Source organism: Eleutherodactylus coqui, chromosome 11 (genome assembly GCF_035609145.1).
Source record: "Eleutherodactylus coqui strain aEleCoq1 chromosome 11, aEleCoq1.hap1, whole genome shotgun sequence".
NCBI classification, from domain to species: domain Eukaryota; kingdom Metazoa; phylum Chordata; class Amphibia; order Anura; family Eleutherodactylidae; genus Eleutherodactylus; species Eleutherodactylus coqui.
The window spans coordinates 23,816,093-23,830,643 of NC_089847.1; the positions used below are offsets into that span (position 1 = coordinate 23,816,093).

A 14,551-nucleotide genomic window follows, 5' to 3' on the forward strand; every position below is an offset into this window, starting at 1 on the left:
TGTAGAAAGCAGGAAGCAATTGTGGGCAGAAATTGGAAGAATGCTGTTGCCACAAAATAACTTTCATTTTCCTTAGAACTCTTTACAAGAGACAGGCCTTCATTTCTTGTTTTCTCAGTTATAAGCAAAAAGACTGCAAAGTAATGTTTCTTCTTGTGAAGTATTTTTCATGTCGAAAACTTATGCAACGTTTGGAAATGTTTCAGTAAAGTAAAGGCGTGTACAGTTAAAAGTTAATTAGCTCATGAACTCTACAGTAATTTTTATGCATAAAGTCATTCAATATTCTCATGCATAATTAATATTAAGGCTAATATAATCAATTCAAGATAATTCATACAAATTTATGCAAATTTAGTACAGTCACCGTGTGTTTGAGTCTGTGTGTATGGTATGTTAGTTATATGTGTATGACTGGAGGTCTCTTGTGTACCCCTTAGTCCAGTCTTCAGTGTTCAGCAGCCCGTTCAGTCTGTCACAGTGGGCGGGGCATTTCATTCACCTCATTCAAATCATGGACAGTGGCAATTGACTTAAGCTACTAACTACTCTGATTTATATTTTTGCTTTCTTTTTCCTGCCAGTTGCCTTTTCATGTTTTTTGTGTATGATAACAGTATATTTCCTCTCACAGTAAGAAACAATGACATTCATTCCACTGATCTTACATTACTAGTCTTTGGAGTAAAGTAATGAATGAAGCTCCATAGCAATACTAGTGCTTTTGGATTCTGTCCAGTCTAGTAGATTTTTCTCTAATGTACTTGCAAGTCACAGTCCTTTACACGCCGTCATAAATAGTAGCCACACATAGAAATGACACTTCCTTTAGTCAGAGTACACTGGGGGTGGGTACATCCTTATACAGTATATAGGTGACCAGAGGTGGTAGTTGTGTTTACAGGTTTCACTGAGCAGTGTGTTCTTCAAGGGGATGAATGTCAGACACTCAAGATGGCCCGACTGTGGATGTTTTATGGTTCAAAAAGCTTTTATTTAGTCTGTCAATGAAATACAATGAGTATAGTTTGCGAAAGCCAGGTGGCAAATAAACAGCTTTGACATACAAAAAGTCTGTCGTCATTCTTCAGTTTACATTCTCGATTTTCTGAGACAGCTTATTTTAAATTATATAGACACTCTTTAATAACTCTTGAATGATTTATCAATAGCATACTAATTACTTACACATAACACAGAAGTTGAAATTGTTAAAAAAAGAGAAGATATTCTGAAGTTAAAAAAACTCATAACAAGCGGTAAACCCAAAGGAAAGAAGAAGAAGAGAAAGAAGGGGAAGAAAAGAGAGGGAGAAGTGGTGGGAGGGATGAGAAAGTTTGGCCCGGCGACTGTGGATGTTTTAGAGGTGCCGGGGGCGGCTTCATTCCTCAGTAGGGGGGAAAGTGTAGAGGCCCAGAACACCATCCTGGTCCCCTCCATAAATGTCATACATGTTTTGTCCTATGTAGATGCACTGTGCAAAGCTTGTACTGTCATATCCAGTGTGTGTGTTGCATAGCTGGGGAGGTTAACAATAATAAAATCATTGCCTGCATGTAGATGTATCAGTTTGCTGTGTCATGTGGTATGAGTGAAGGTATAAATAGGAGTGATTGAGAGTGGGAAGGGAGGGCCATCTTCAGGAGCAGAGAGTGCTAACACAGAGCCACATGGAAGCACCTTCAACTTCCATGTAGGTGAAGATGGAGGAAGATGAGAGATATCCCGCCACGTCTGGAGTGTGGATGTGAGTGGACTGAGCCATCAAGATCCTGAGAGAGAGAGTGCATTCCCCAATAGTTCTGTATAGAGTAATCCACCGAACAGGTACCCATTCATACTACAGGCTTTTCCTGTGCGGCCGTCCAAAATCTGGATCACCGTACAGAGGTACACTCACTTGCCTGCCATGCGGGGTGTTATTGTCTAAGTCTTCCTGTAAATAATTGTCTGCCAGAGAGTCTGCGGAGAGACCCTTACCCCATTCCTCCTCTGGAGTGCTCAGAGACCAGGAGTGGTGCTGTACAGATAATGTGGACTGTAGGACCGTTTTAATCCTGAGCATCCTCCCTGACCTCTAGCTGTGTTCACTTGAAAAGAATTGTACCTGTATGGCATTTATTACCTGTTTATCAAAGTTTAATTCTAAAGTAAAGTTATACCGGGCCTCAACTGTTCCTGAAGACCCGAGGTATTATACACAAAATCTTTGTGTTCTTTTCTCCGCCGTGTAACAGGCCAGTGTGTGGGAATGGTGGCGTCACAAGTGATAACTACTATCCCCCTCATCCCGTGTATTGGCATTCCCTATCCTAGGGGTGTTGAAAGTGTCCTGCAATCCTGCTCTGGCCTTGGCTACGCAATATCCCTCAGGGACCAGACCCTGGTAAATGCCGCTGTGACAAGCTAACACTTATCCCTCCCAGCTCTGCACAGTAGTCAATTGTCCGAGGTCATCTCTCTAGGGTGTTGCACTCTGATTGGCCAGCGCTGCTTGCGTGATATGACAGGTTTCTATATGTCTCCTTCATGGTATTTCACGCATTTGTAAGCTTTCTTCTAAGAAACTGTTAAAGTTCAAACCTTTAACCTTAATGTCATCTAGACAGTGGAGATGTAATCCCATTTATTGGGGTAATTGAACTACTCAAGTCCAAGGGTTGTGTTAGTAGAAACATAGACACTGCTTTTCCAATGACTTTTAGACCTCAAACTCAAGGTGACCACTTTTCATTATTTTTTTTTTGCTCACAGAACATCTACATGCCCATTCAGTTTTGAACAATTCTATGGATTTTGGTGGATTTGGACGATGATGCACTTTAGATTGGTGTCCTTGTAAGCATGTCAGAGCCATTTAAGGTGTACATGAAGAGTGAAATATGATAACATATCTTCACAATTTAATTGCTTTGGTGAGCCACTAAAAATGTAATTATCAGCAAATCTAGCCAAAGTTGTCTGAATTGTCCTACAAATGGCTCATGTCTGACCATCTATAGCAACATGGTTGGCGAACTTAAAGGATTCTGTCACCAGGCTTAATGAAGTTGTACTCAGAACTGAGCTCCGAGTTACTGCGGAGGAGAGGCCAGTGCAGACCACCTCCATGACTCAGAACTCAGTCAAACTTCATTAACCTGGTGACAGAATCCCTTTAACGTGTATGACCTCATTTGACCACAACCCTCCTACCCAGTTCTAGTTACTATATTACTGAAGGCTTGACAAACTAGGGCTTCTTTTACATGGAGCGAGAAATAGTTTGCCCAAGCGAACAATGTCAGAGTTCGCTCGTTAAGCCACTTTAAATCCACAGATAAATCTTTAACATTTTGTTTGCTACGTCGTTCGGTCGTTCATTGTATTAGAGAATGTGAACAACTGAACGGTCGCTGTTCATACAATAAATTGTGAACGAGCAAACAGATTATTATTCATTTTTCAATCGTCGGCCATGTTTGTGTTGAACGATTACCATTCAAATTCTCACAATCCATATTTTTTGAACAATAATAATAATCCTTATTTGTATAGCGCCAACTTATTATGCAGTGCTTAATCGTGATGTGTAAAAGGGCCTTAGCAGAAGAAAGGGTGCGGGGGTTAACAGTTATCACTTTTCAAGTCGATTTTGCCTTTAACCTGACAAACCTTGCAGAATGTCTTTACCCAACCAATACTAATGACCATTACATGTCCCTTTGTGGACAGGCCCGTGGATATATATTAGTATTCCAGGCTTTTACCATCGATGACTTATTTATTAATAGGTCATCAATAGTTGATGAGCAGCAGTCCTGTCGATCAGCTGATTGTCCGGCCCGTTGTCAATGCAGCAGAGCCATATGTCGTCATTGGTGGTCAGAGCCGGAAGTATAATAGAAGGCTTCACTTGCATTGAAATCAATAGGACTTCTACTACTCTTCTGTCTCTAACCGCAATGAGGAGCCGGAAGTGTAACAGGAAGCTTTGTTACACTTCTGGCCCGACCACCAATGATGACATCCAGCCTCACTGCACTGACGGCAGGCTGGACAATCAGCTAATTGGTGGGAATCTCCAGCAGCAGACCCCTGCTGATCACCTATTGATGACTTAGGGCTCTTTCACACGAGCATATATCGGCCCGATGTTTTCACAGCCGGCTGATATACGCTATGATCTGATGCACAGGATTCCAATGCATCAGATCACATGGCTGTATTCCCATGATGTAAAAGCGCCCAGCTGGCCAATATAGCGCCGGGCATTTTTACATTGGGCCCAAAAGATAGTCCTGGAGCTATCTTTAGGGGTGGAATATGTTGACCACTGCATGGGCTCCTATGGGAGACAATGACAGCGGCCAGAGGAGGGAGGTGGGAGGGAGTTTAGCAGCGTTACTGCTAAACTCCCTCCCTCTTCTCTCCTCCCCTGTGGTTGATTCCAACTGGAGGGGGCAGGGGCGTATCTAAGCAGCACCCCATCCCGCCCCCTACCATTGCTGGCTGCGGACAAGGAGGGGGGGACGGGGCGGAGCCACCCCTTGTCCGCAGTCAGCCATGGGAGGGGGCGGGATGGCGCTTAGCTCCACCCCCTCCTATTACAATCAGACGGAGGGGAGGAGAGAGGAGGTGAGCCGGCAATAGGGAGGGAAGGGGAAGGCTCAACAGCATGGCAGCCCTGACGTATAAGCGCCGAGGCCCATGCTGTCTGAACAGGCGCACAAATGTTAGATTTGTGCACCCGTTCATAAGATTTTACTCTTCACATCGTAGAGTATATTAGCTTGCCATGGAAACAGTGGCCGGCATACGCTCGTGTGAAAGAGCCCTTATCCTGAGGATAAGGCTTATTTGCTATCAGGCATCCTGTTTAGACAGGCAGATTTATCATGGACTCATTCAGTTTTTCACATTTGCTGCATAAGTGAATGAGAACAACTGAACAAGTGCTGTTTAAACTGAAGTATTAGTGAGGGCTCTTACCCACTAACGCATTTTTTAACGCAATTGTCAATGGGACTTTCTAATGTTAAAAACGCGGTGCACAAAAATCGCAAAGCACCAACTTGCGATGTGTTTATAAAAAAACTGTATTAGAAAATTCCATTGACAATTGTGTTAAAAAAATGCCATGATGTTGCAGGGTTAAAAAAACGCAAGTGGGTAAGGGCCTGAATGAGTCAACAATGATTTTTATGCCTGCGTAAAATTAATGACGAGCAAGAAGTGCGCAATTCTCATTCATCGTTCGCTCACATTTTTTTTTGAACAATAGACGTTCCATCTAAAAGCACCTTAAGTCATCAATAGTAGAAGCCCAAAATACCCCTTTAAAGGAAGCAGGCATGACCGACCAAACTGATTGAGATTTTCCACGGTTTACATTTATATGCTAGTATTACGGAATGTGACAGGCTTCCTAAAGTTATAAGCTGCTCTAAAACAAACACAGTACATTAAACAACTCCTTCCAGTTACAAAATCAAGCCCATCCTATGTGCTAAAAGGAATTAATCCCTTCCCTTAGTAAATCCACTTGGCAGAGGCATAACATGGAGCTCTGGGACACAAAGCAATGTCTGTACTAGGGCTTGCATATCATTGGTGACTATGTGAAATGCAATAGGGGCCATTGGGCACCATCAGGCACAAGGGCCAAGGTGTGTCTGCAACCTGTGCACCCATTGGCCAATGAGTAGCAAGTGAAAATAATCTTAAATCGAGAGATGACCCCCTGTTGGATGGCGGAGGCCTCCTGGATGCTTGTGGGTGCAACAGATAGGCAACGGTACCTCCTCCAACATTTGCACTGAATGGAAAATGCTCTCAATCGTGGTCATTCTAGATTGGTGCTACGGACCATAGTTGTCTAAGGGTGCATTCACACGAATGTATATCGGCTCGGTTTTCACGCCGAGCCGATATACGTTGTCCTCATGTGCAGAGGGGGGGGAGGCTGGAAGAGCCCAGGAGCAGGAGCTGGCCTCCTCCCCACCCCTGTGCACTATTTGCAATGAGAGGAGGCGAGACGGGGGCGGGGCTAAGTGGCGTGAATTAGCCCCGCCCCGCCTCTCCCCATTGCAAATAGTGCAGAGGGGCGGAGAGGAGGCAGAGAGGGGGCGGGAGCTCAGTTCCTGCTCCTGGGCTCTTCCAGCCTCCCCCCCTGCACACGAGGACAACGTATATCGGCTCGGCGTGAAAACCGAGCCGATATACGCTCGTGTGAATGCACCCTAAGTGTGATAACTAACTAACTAAACTTACTTAACTAGAGCACTTTAGTCAAATTTGGTTATGGCTGGTGTAGGTTCCAAGGTAGAGCAGAAAGCAATGCCACTGCGACTTTGGGCTAACTTTAGAGGCCACAAGATGCCCAAGTGATTGTCTGCCACATGTAATTAAGATCTCATTTACTACAATGTATATCACATTCACAACACAAAAAGCATAAACAAAATGATACGTGAAGGATCCTTAGTAGAAAAATAAATACTCACACGGGCACAGTCCTTCATAGACTTGGCTTGTTGACCTTGTAAAATCTATCAGATCCTGGGAAAGACAGACATTGGAGTCCTTAGTCTTGTTTTTACTTGCTCAATGCCTTGTTCTTTCTTCCTTGTTATTAAACACGTGTTTGTCCTATGGAATCATTATAAGGTGTATCAGCCAGTAATGAAAGGCCAAGACAACAATGATTCAATTAAGTCAAAAAAATGGGCTGGTGATTTATGCTAAGCCAATCTATTCTCAGCTGTTACTTTTTTCAGGTCCATTGTAAGAGATGCATGCAACCCGGCCATCATCTGTGTTTGCTGATTAGTCAATCACTAAGTAAACATATTCATAAGGAAAGTGAGTGAATTGTGAAATGGCTGCATTGTATTCCAAATTTTGAGAACCTTAAGGAGATTGTTAACCCATTCTGTGGTCTTACAGTCATTCACATGTGTGAACTTGTCACTAGGACCTATATTTATTTTTCCCAAGCCCCACCAGTTCTCTGGAATGTGTTACCCCAAACAATCAGGTTCATCTCCAACACACACAGTTTTAAGTGTGCCCTAAAAACACAGTTTTCGGAAGGCCTACTACATTCCCTAATCTAAGGGTACTTTTAGTTGGGACGACTGTTGGACGCTTAAAGGGTTTGTTTAGGGTTAGACAAACATGGCTGCTTTCTTCCGAACGCAACGATATCCTTGTCCATAGGATTGTGTGCGGTATTGCAGCTCAGGTCCCATTCGCTTCAATGGACAATCCCACCGAGTATCACTCCTGGGCTTCCACACACGTGCGACAGTCAAACAGTGAATGGAGGTGGCGCGTGTCGGAGATCTCTTCTGGCCACCCACCTCTCTTCACTGTGAACAGGCAGTTGTTCAGAGATGAATGCCTATTAGAGATGAGCGAACGCGTTCGTCCGAGCTTGATATTCGTGCGAATATTAGGGTGTTCGGGATGTTCGTTATTCGTAACGAACACCATGCGGTGTTCTGGTTACTTTCACTTCCTTCCCTGAGACGTTAGCGCGCTTTTCTGGCCAATTGAAAGACAGGGAAGGCATTACAACTTCCCCCTGTGACGTTCAAGCCCTATACCACCCCCCTGCTGTGAGTGGCTGGGGAGATCAGGTGTCACCCGAACATAAAAGTCGGCCCCTCCCGCGGTTCGCCTCAGATGCGGTGTGAGTTAGATGAGGGACAGTGCTGTTTGTACCGGAGCTGCTGTAGGGAAAGAATTGGTAGTTAGTGTAGGCTTCAAGACCCCCCAAAGGTCCTTATTAGGGCCACTGATAGCTGTGTGTTGGCTGCTGTTAGCAGTGGCAAATTTTTTTTTTCTCAAAATCGCCTCTGCAGACCGTTGCACCTGGCATTAGGGACAGAAGTGCTGCATAGGCAGGGAGAGTGTTAGGAGTGAGTGTAGCCTTCAAGAACCTCAACGGTCCTTTCTAGGGCCATATTTATCCGTGTGCAGTACTGTCCAGGCTGCTGTTAGCTGTGCTGCATTTTTTTTTGCTTCTCAAAATCGCCTCTGCAGACCATTGCACCCTCCATTGATACTGCAGGGAAAGAATTGTATAGGCAGGGCCACAACACAGTTATTATTCATAGAATATACTCAGTGCTGCCTTTTGGTGGAAAAAAACTGAAAACAAATCTATTTGTCCAGCCTCTGTCCGTCCTTACGGGCGGTGGACACGTGTGAGCTGCTTGAACAACATTGCTAAATCAGACGCACCCAGCTACGCTTTACTGCTGGCTTCGCCATTTGCTTTCCTTAATTGGGAAAAAAATACCTGCTCTCCAAGAGTTATAATAACTCTGCTACCCTCACGTTCTGTGACACATAAGCAGGGACACAGCACAGTTATTAAACTTCTCATGTTCATTGAATATACGCAGTGCTGCCTTTTGGTGGAAAAAAACTGAAAACAAATCTATTTGTCCAGCCTCTGTCCGTCCTTACGGGCGGTGGACACGTGTGAGCTGCTTGAACAACATTGCTAAATCAGACGCACCCAGCTACGCTTTACTGCTGGCTTCGCCATTTGCTTTCCTTAATTGGGAAAAAAATACCTGCTCTCCAAGAGTTATAATAACTCTGCTACCCTCACGTTCTGTGACACATAAGCAGGGACACAGCACAGTTATTAAACTTCTCATGTTCATTGAATATACGCAGTGCTGCCTTTTGGTGGAAAAAAACTGAAAACAAATCTATTTGTCCAGCCTCTGTCCGTCCTTACGGGCGGTGGACACGTGTGAGCTGCTTGAACAACATTGCTAAATCAGACGCACCCAGCTACGCTTTACTGCTGGCTTCGCCATTTGCTTTCCTTAATTGGGAAAAAAATACCTGCTCTCCAAGAGTTATAATAACTCTGCTACCCTCACGTTCTGTGACACATTAGCAGGGACACAGCACAGTTATTAAACTTAGATTATTCATTCACTAGAGGCAGTGGGGCCTTTCGTTTTCCAAAAAGGGAAAAAATTATATTTGGCCTGCAGTCTTGCGCCAATTTATTTCCTGCCTGTGAAATCAAATCACTGGTAATACAGCATGCTGAGGGGTAGGGGTAGGCCTAGAGGACGTGGACGCGGCCGAGGACGCGGAGGGCCAAGTCAGGGTGTGGGCACAGGCCGAGCTCCTGATCCCGGTGTGTCGCAGCCGACTGCTGCGCGATTAGGAGAGAGGCACGTTTCTGGCGTCCCCACATTCATCGCCCAATTAATGGGTCCACGCGGGAGACGGTTATTAGAAAATGAGCAGTGTGAGCAGGTCCTGTCCTGGATGGCAGAAAGTGCTTCGAGCAACCTATCGTCAACACGCAGTTCTGCGCCGTCCACTGCTGCAAATCCGAATCCTCTGTCTGCTGCTCCTCCTTCCTCCCAGCCTCCTCACTCCACTACAATGACACCTGCTCAGGAGCGGGAACACTCCCAGGAACTGTTCTCGGGCCCCTGCTTAGATTGGGCAGCAGCGGTTCCTCTCCCACCAGAGGAGTTTATCGTCACTGATGCCCAACCATTCGAAAGTTCCCGGGGTCCGAGGGAAGAGGCTGGGGACTTCCGCCAACTGTCTCAACAACTTTCTGTGGGTGAGGAGGATGATGACGATCAGACACAGTTGTCTTGCAGTGAGGTAGTAGTAAGGGCAGTAAGTCCAAGGGAGCAGCGCACAGAGGATTCGGAGGAAGAGCAGCAGGACGATGAGGTGACTGACCCCACCTGGTGTGCAACGCTTACTCAGGAGGACAGGTCTTCAGAGGGGGAGTCAAGGGCATCAGCAGGGCAGGTTGCAAGAGGCAGTGCGGTGGCCAGGGCCAGGGGTAGAGGCAGGGCCAGACCGAATAATCCACCAAGTGTTTCCCAAAGCGCCCCCTCGCGCCATGCCACCCTGCAGAGGCCGAGGTGCTCTAAGGTCTGGCAGTTTTTCACAGAGACGCCTGACGACCGACGAACAGTGGTGTGCAACCTTTGTTGCGCAAAGCTCAGCCGGGGAGCCAACACCAACAGCCTCACCACCACCACCATGCGCAGACATATGATGGCCAAGCACCCCACAAGGTGGGACGAAGGCCGTTCACCGCCTCCGGTTTGCACCCCTGCCTCTCCCCCTGTGCCCCAACCTGCCACTGAGATGCAACCCCTCTCTCAGGACACAGGCACTACCGCCTCATGGCCTGCACCCACACCCTCATCTCCGCTGTCCTCGGCCCCATCCAGCAGTGTAGTTCAGCGCACCGTTCAGCCGTCGCTTGCGCAAGTGTTCGAGCGCAAGCGCAAGTACGCCGCCACGCACCCGCACGCTCAAACGTTAACCGTCCGCATAGCAAAATTCATCAGCCTTGAGATTCTGCCGTATAGGGTTGTGGAAACTGAGTCCTTCAAAAGTATCATGGAGGCGGCGGCCCCGCGCTACTCAGTTCCCAGTCGCCACTACTTTTCCCGATGTGCCGTCCCAGCCCTGCACGACCACGTCTCCCGCAACATTGTGCGCGCCCTCACCAACGCGGTTACTGCCACGGTCCACTTAACTACGGACACGTGGACAAGCACAGGCGGGCAGGGCCACTACATCTCCCTGACGGCACATTGGGTGAATTTAGTGGAGGCTGGGACAGAGTCAGAGCCTGGGACCGCTCACGTCCTACCCACCCCCAGAATTGCGGGCCCCAGCTCGGTGGTGGTATCTGCGGAGGTGTATGCTTCCTCCACTAAAGCACCCTCTCCTCCTCCTCCTCTGTCTCGCAATCAAGATGTGTTAGCAGCAGCATGTCGCCAGCAGTCGGTGTCGCGCGGTGTGGCAGCACAGCGGTGGGCAAGCGTCAGCAGGCCGTGCTGAAACTACTCAGCTTAGGCGATAAGAGGCACACGGCCCACGAACTGCTGCAGGGTCTGACACAGCAGACCGACCGCTGGCTTGCGCCGCTGAGCCTCCAACCGGGCATGGTCGTGTGTGACAACGGGCGTAACCTGGTGGCGGCTCTGCAGCTTGGCAGCCTCACGCACGTGCCATGCCTGGCCCACGTCTTTAATTTGGTGGTTCAGCGGTTTCTGAAAAGCTACCCACGCTTGTCAGACCTGCTCGTAAAGGCGCGCCGGCTCTGCGCACATTTCCGCAAGTCCCACACGGACGCTGCCACCCTGCGCACCCTGCAACATCACTTTAAGCTGCCAGTGCACCGACTGCTGTGCGACGTGCCCACACGGTGGAACTCTACGCTCCACATGTTGGCCAGGCTCTATGAACAGCGTAGAGCTATAGTCGAATACCAACTCCAACATGGGCGGCGCAGTGGGAGTCAGCCTCCTCAATTCCTTTCAGAAGAGTGGGCCTGGTTGGCAGACATCTGCCATGTCCTTGGTAATTTTGAGGAGTCTACCCAGGTGGTGAGCGGCGATGCTACAATCATTAGCGTCACCATTCCTCTGCTATGCATCTTGAGAAATTCCCTGCAAACCATAAAGGCAGCTGCTTTGCGCTCGGAAACGGGGGCGGGGGAAGACAGTATGCCGCTGGATAGTCAGGGCACCCTCCTGTCTATTTCTCAGCGCATACAGGAGGAGGAGGAGGAGCATGAGGAGGATGAGGAGGAGGGGGAAGAGACAGCTTGGGCCGCTGCTGACGGTACACCGGCTGATTGCCTGTCATCCTTTCAGCGTGTATGGCCTGAGGAGGAGGAGGAGGAGGACGAGGATCCTGAAAGTGATCTTCCTAGTGAGGACAGCCATGTGTTGCGTACTGGTACCCTGGCACACATGGCTGACTTCATGTTAGGATGCCTTTCTCGTGTCCCTCGCGTTGCACGCATTCTGGCCACGACGGATTACTGGGTGTACACACTGCTCGATCCACGGTATAAGGAGAACCTGCCCACTCTGATTCCCGAAGAGGAAAGGGGTTCGAGAGTGTTGCTATACCACAGGACCCTTGCGGACAAGCTGATGGTCAAATTCCCAGCCGACAGCGCTAGTGGCAGAAGGCGCAGTACCGAGGGCAAGGTAGCAGGGGATGTGCGTAGATCGAGCAGCATGTACATCCCAGGCAGTGCAACAGTCTTTAAGGGCCTGGCCAGCTTTATGGCTCCCCACCAAGACTGTGTCACCGCTCCCCAGTCACGGCTGAGTCGGCGGGAGCACTGTAAAAGGATGGTGAGGGAGTACGTAGCGGATCGCACGACCATCCTTGGTGACGCCTCTGCCCCCTACAACTACTGGGTGTCGAAGCTGGACACGTGGCCTGAACTAGCCCTGTATGCCCTTGAGGTGCTTGCTTGTCCTGCGGCTAGCGTCTTGTCGGAAAGGGTGTTTAGTGCGGCTGGGGGAATCATCACAGATAAGCGTAGCCGCTTGTCAACCGACAGTGCCGACAGGCTAACACTCATCAAGATGAACAAAGGCTGGATTTCCCCAGACTTCTGTTCTCCACCAGCGGACAGCAGCGATACGTAAGCAATACGTAGGCTGCACCCACGGATGGAAGCTACGTTCTCTCTCACCATCCAAAACGGGGACATTTCTGCTTCATCAATCTGTGTCTAATATTCCTCCTCCTCCTCCTCCTGCTCCTCCTCCTGAAACCTCACGTAATCACGCTGAACGGGCAATTTTTCTTAGGGCCACAAGGCTCACTCAAATAATTTTTCAGAACAATTTTTATAAGTTTCAATTAGCTTAAAAGCATTGGAACTTTAACTTGAACCAATTTTTCGTTACACTGGGCTGCCTCCAGGCCTAGTTACCACTTAAGCCACATTAACCAAAGCGATTCACCTGCCATCTTGGTTGGGCATGGCCAATTTTTATTGAGGTACATTAGTACTGTTGGTACACCAATTTTTTGGGGCCCTCACCTACAGTGTAATCATAGTAATTTCTATGTTCTTCGCCTGCACTCATGGTACAGAAAGGTGTGTGGGGTTGGCCTACACTTTAGCTACATAAATGTCACTTGTGCCTTGGCTATACTAAGGCTACTGAAATGGAACTAAGACTGCGCTCCCGCTATACTGCTGCTTCAGAATTGTTACTGGGGCCTGTCTTGAGTGCTACTATTGCTTACATGGAACGAAGACTGCGCTCCCGCTATACTGCTGCTTCGGAATTGTTACTGGGGCCTGTCTTGAGTGCTACTATTGCTTACATGGAACGAAGACTGCGCTCCCGCTATACTGCTGCTTCGGAATTGTTACTGGGGCCTGTCTTGAGTGCTACTATTGCTTACATGGAACGAAGACTGCGCTCCCGCTATACTGCTGCTTCAGAATTGTTACTGGGGCCTGTCTTGAGTGCTACTATTGCTTACATGGAACGAAGACTGCGCTCCCGCTATACTGCTGCTTCAGAATTGTTACTGGGGCCTGTCTTGAGTGCTACTATTGCTTACATGGAACGAAGACTGCGCTCCCGCTATACTGCTGCTTCAGAATTGTTACTGGGGCCTGTCTTGAGTGCTACTATTGCTGACATGGAACGGACACGTGGAGAGGACACGTAGTGCCTCAAAAACATCCCCCTCCTCCTCCAACAGGGAAAACATTGTTGGCAAATGCCTTTGCATTGGTTCGTCTGGTGGCAGTCCAAGAATTTCACCTTTACCGACACTACAAGAGAGCCCCCCCACCATCCCCCCGCCACGGCCCACTTAATCCTGGCCACATTCCGAAAACCAACAAAATACAACCGTGCTACTAGGTCCGCAGTCACCACCACATTACCACCAACGCGGTTACTGTTAAGGTGCATATAACCACGGACACGTGGAGAGGACATGTAGTGCCTCAAAAACATCCCCCTCCTCCTCCAACAGGGAAAACATTGTTGGCAAATGCCTTTGCATTGGTTCGTCTGGTGGCAGTCCAAGAATTTCACCTTTACCGACACTACAAGAGAGCCCCCCCACCATCCCCCCGCCACGGCCTACTTAATCCTGGCCACATTCCGAAAACCAACAAAATACAACCGTGCTACTAGGTCCGCAGTCACCACCACATTACCACCAACGCGGTTACTGTTAAGGTGCATATTACCAGTCTGACTGGGGCATGCAGACACCTTGACAGAATGAATAGTGTGTGGCACATAGGTTCCCCATTGCTATGCCCAGGTGTGCAGCTCCTGATGGCGGTGGCACAGGATTATATTTCTCATTGCTTCTGTACAGCATTGTGGGCTATCGCCCCGCCCCTATTAAAGAGGGTCGCTACCTAGCCGTGCCAACCCTGTGCAGTGTGTGCCTGCGGTCCCTCGTCGTGGCAGACGCACTTCTAAATAGACATGAGGGTGGTGTGGCATGAGGGCAGCTGAAGGCTGCGCAGGGACAGTTTGGTGTGCACTGTGGGGGGGAGGGGGTGCGGTTGGGCAGCATGTAACCCAGGAGAAGTGTCAGTGGTGTGTCATGCAGGCAGTGATTGTGCTTTGTTGGAGGTAGTGTGGTGCTTAGCAAAGGTATGCCATGCTAATGAGGGCTTTTCAGAAGTAAAAGTTGTTGGGAGGGGGGGGGGCCCACTCTTGCCGGTATTGTGGCTTAATAGTGGGACCTGTGAACTTGAGAT

At 48.4% G+C, this 14,551-nt stretch overlaps 1 protein-coding gene across 1 annotated transcript in view; it reads right to left on the reverse strand.

The window, feature by feature from the left end:
• The window catches only part of DPEP1 (dipeptidase 1), a 45,481-nt gene extending 38,831 nt beyond the window's left edge, over nucleotides 1-6,650 (reverse strand). Inside the window, exon 1 of the mRNA XM_066582709.1 lies at nucleotides 6,486-6,650. The gene's annotated coding sequence lies outside the window, so the exon portion shown is untranslated. The remainder of the gene's footprint in view (nucleotides 1-6,485) is intronic.
• Between the last annotated feature and the right edge of the window lie 7,901 nt (nucleotides 6,651-14,551).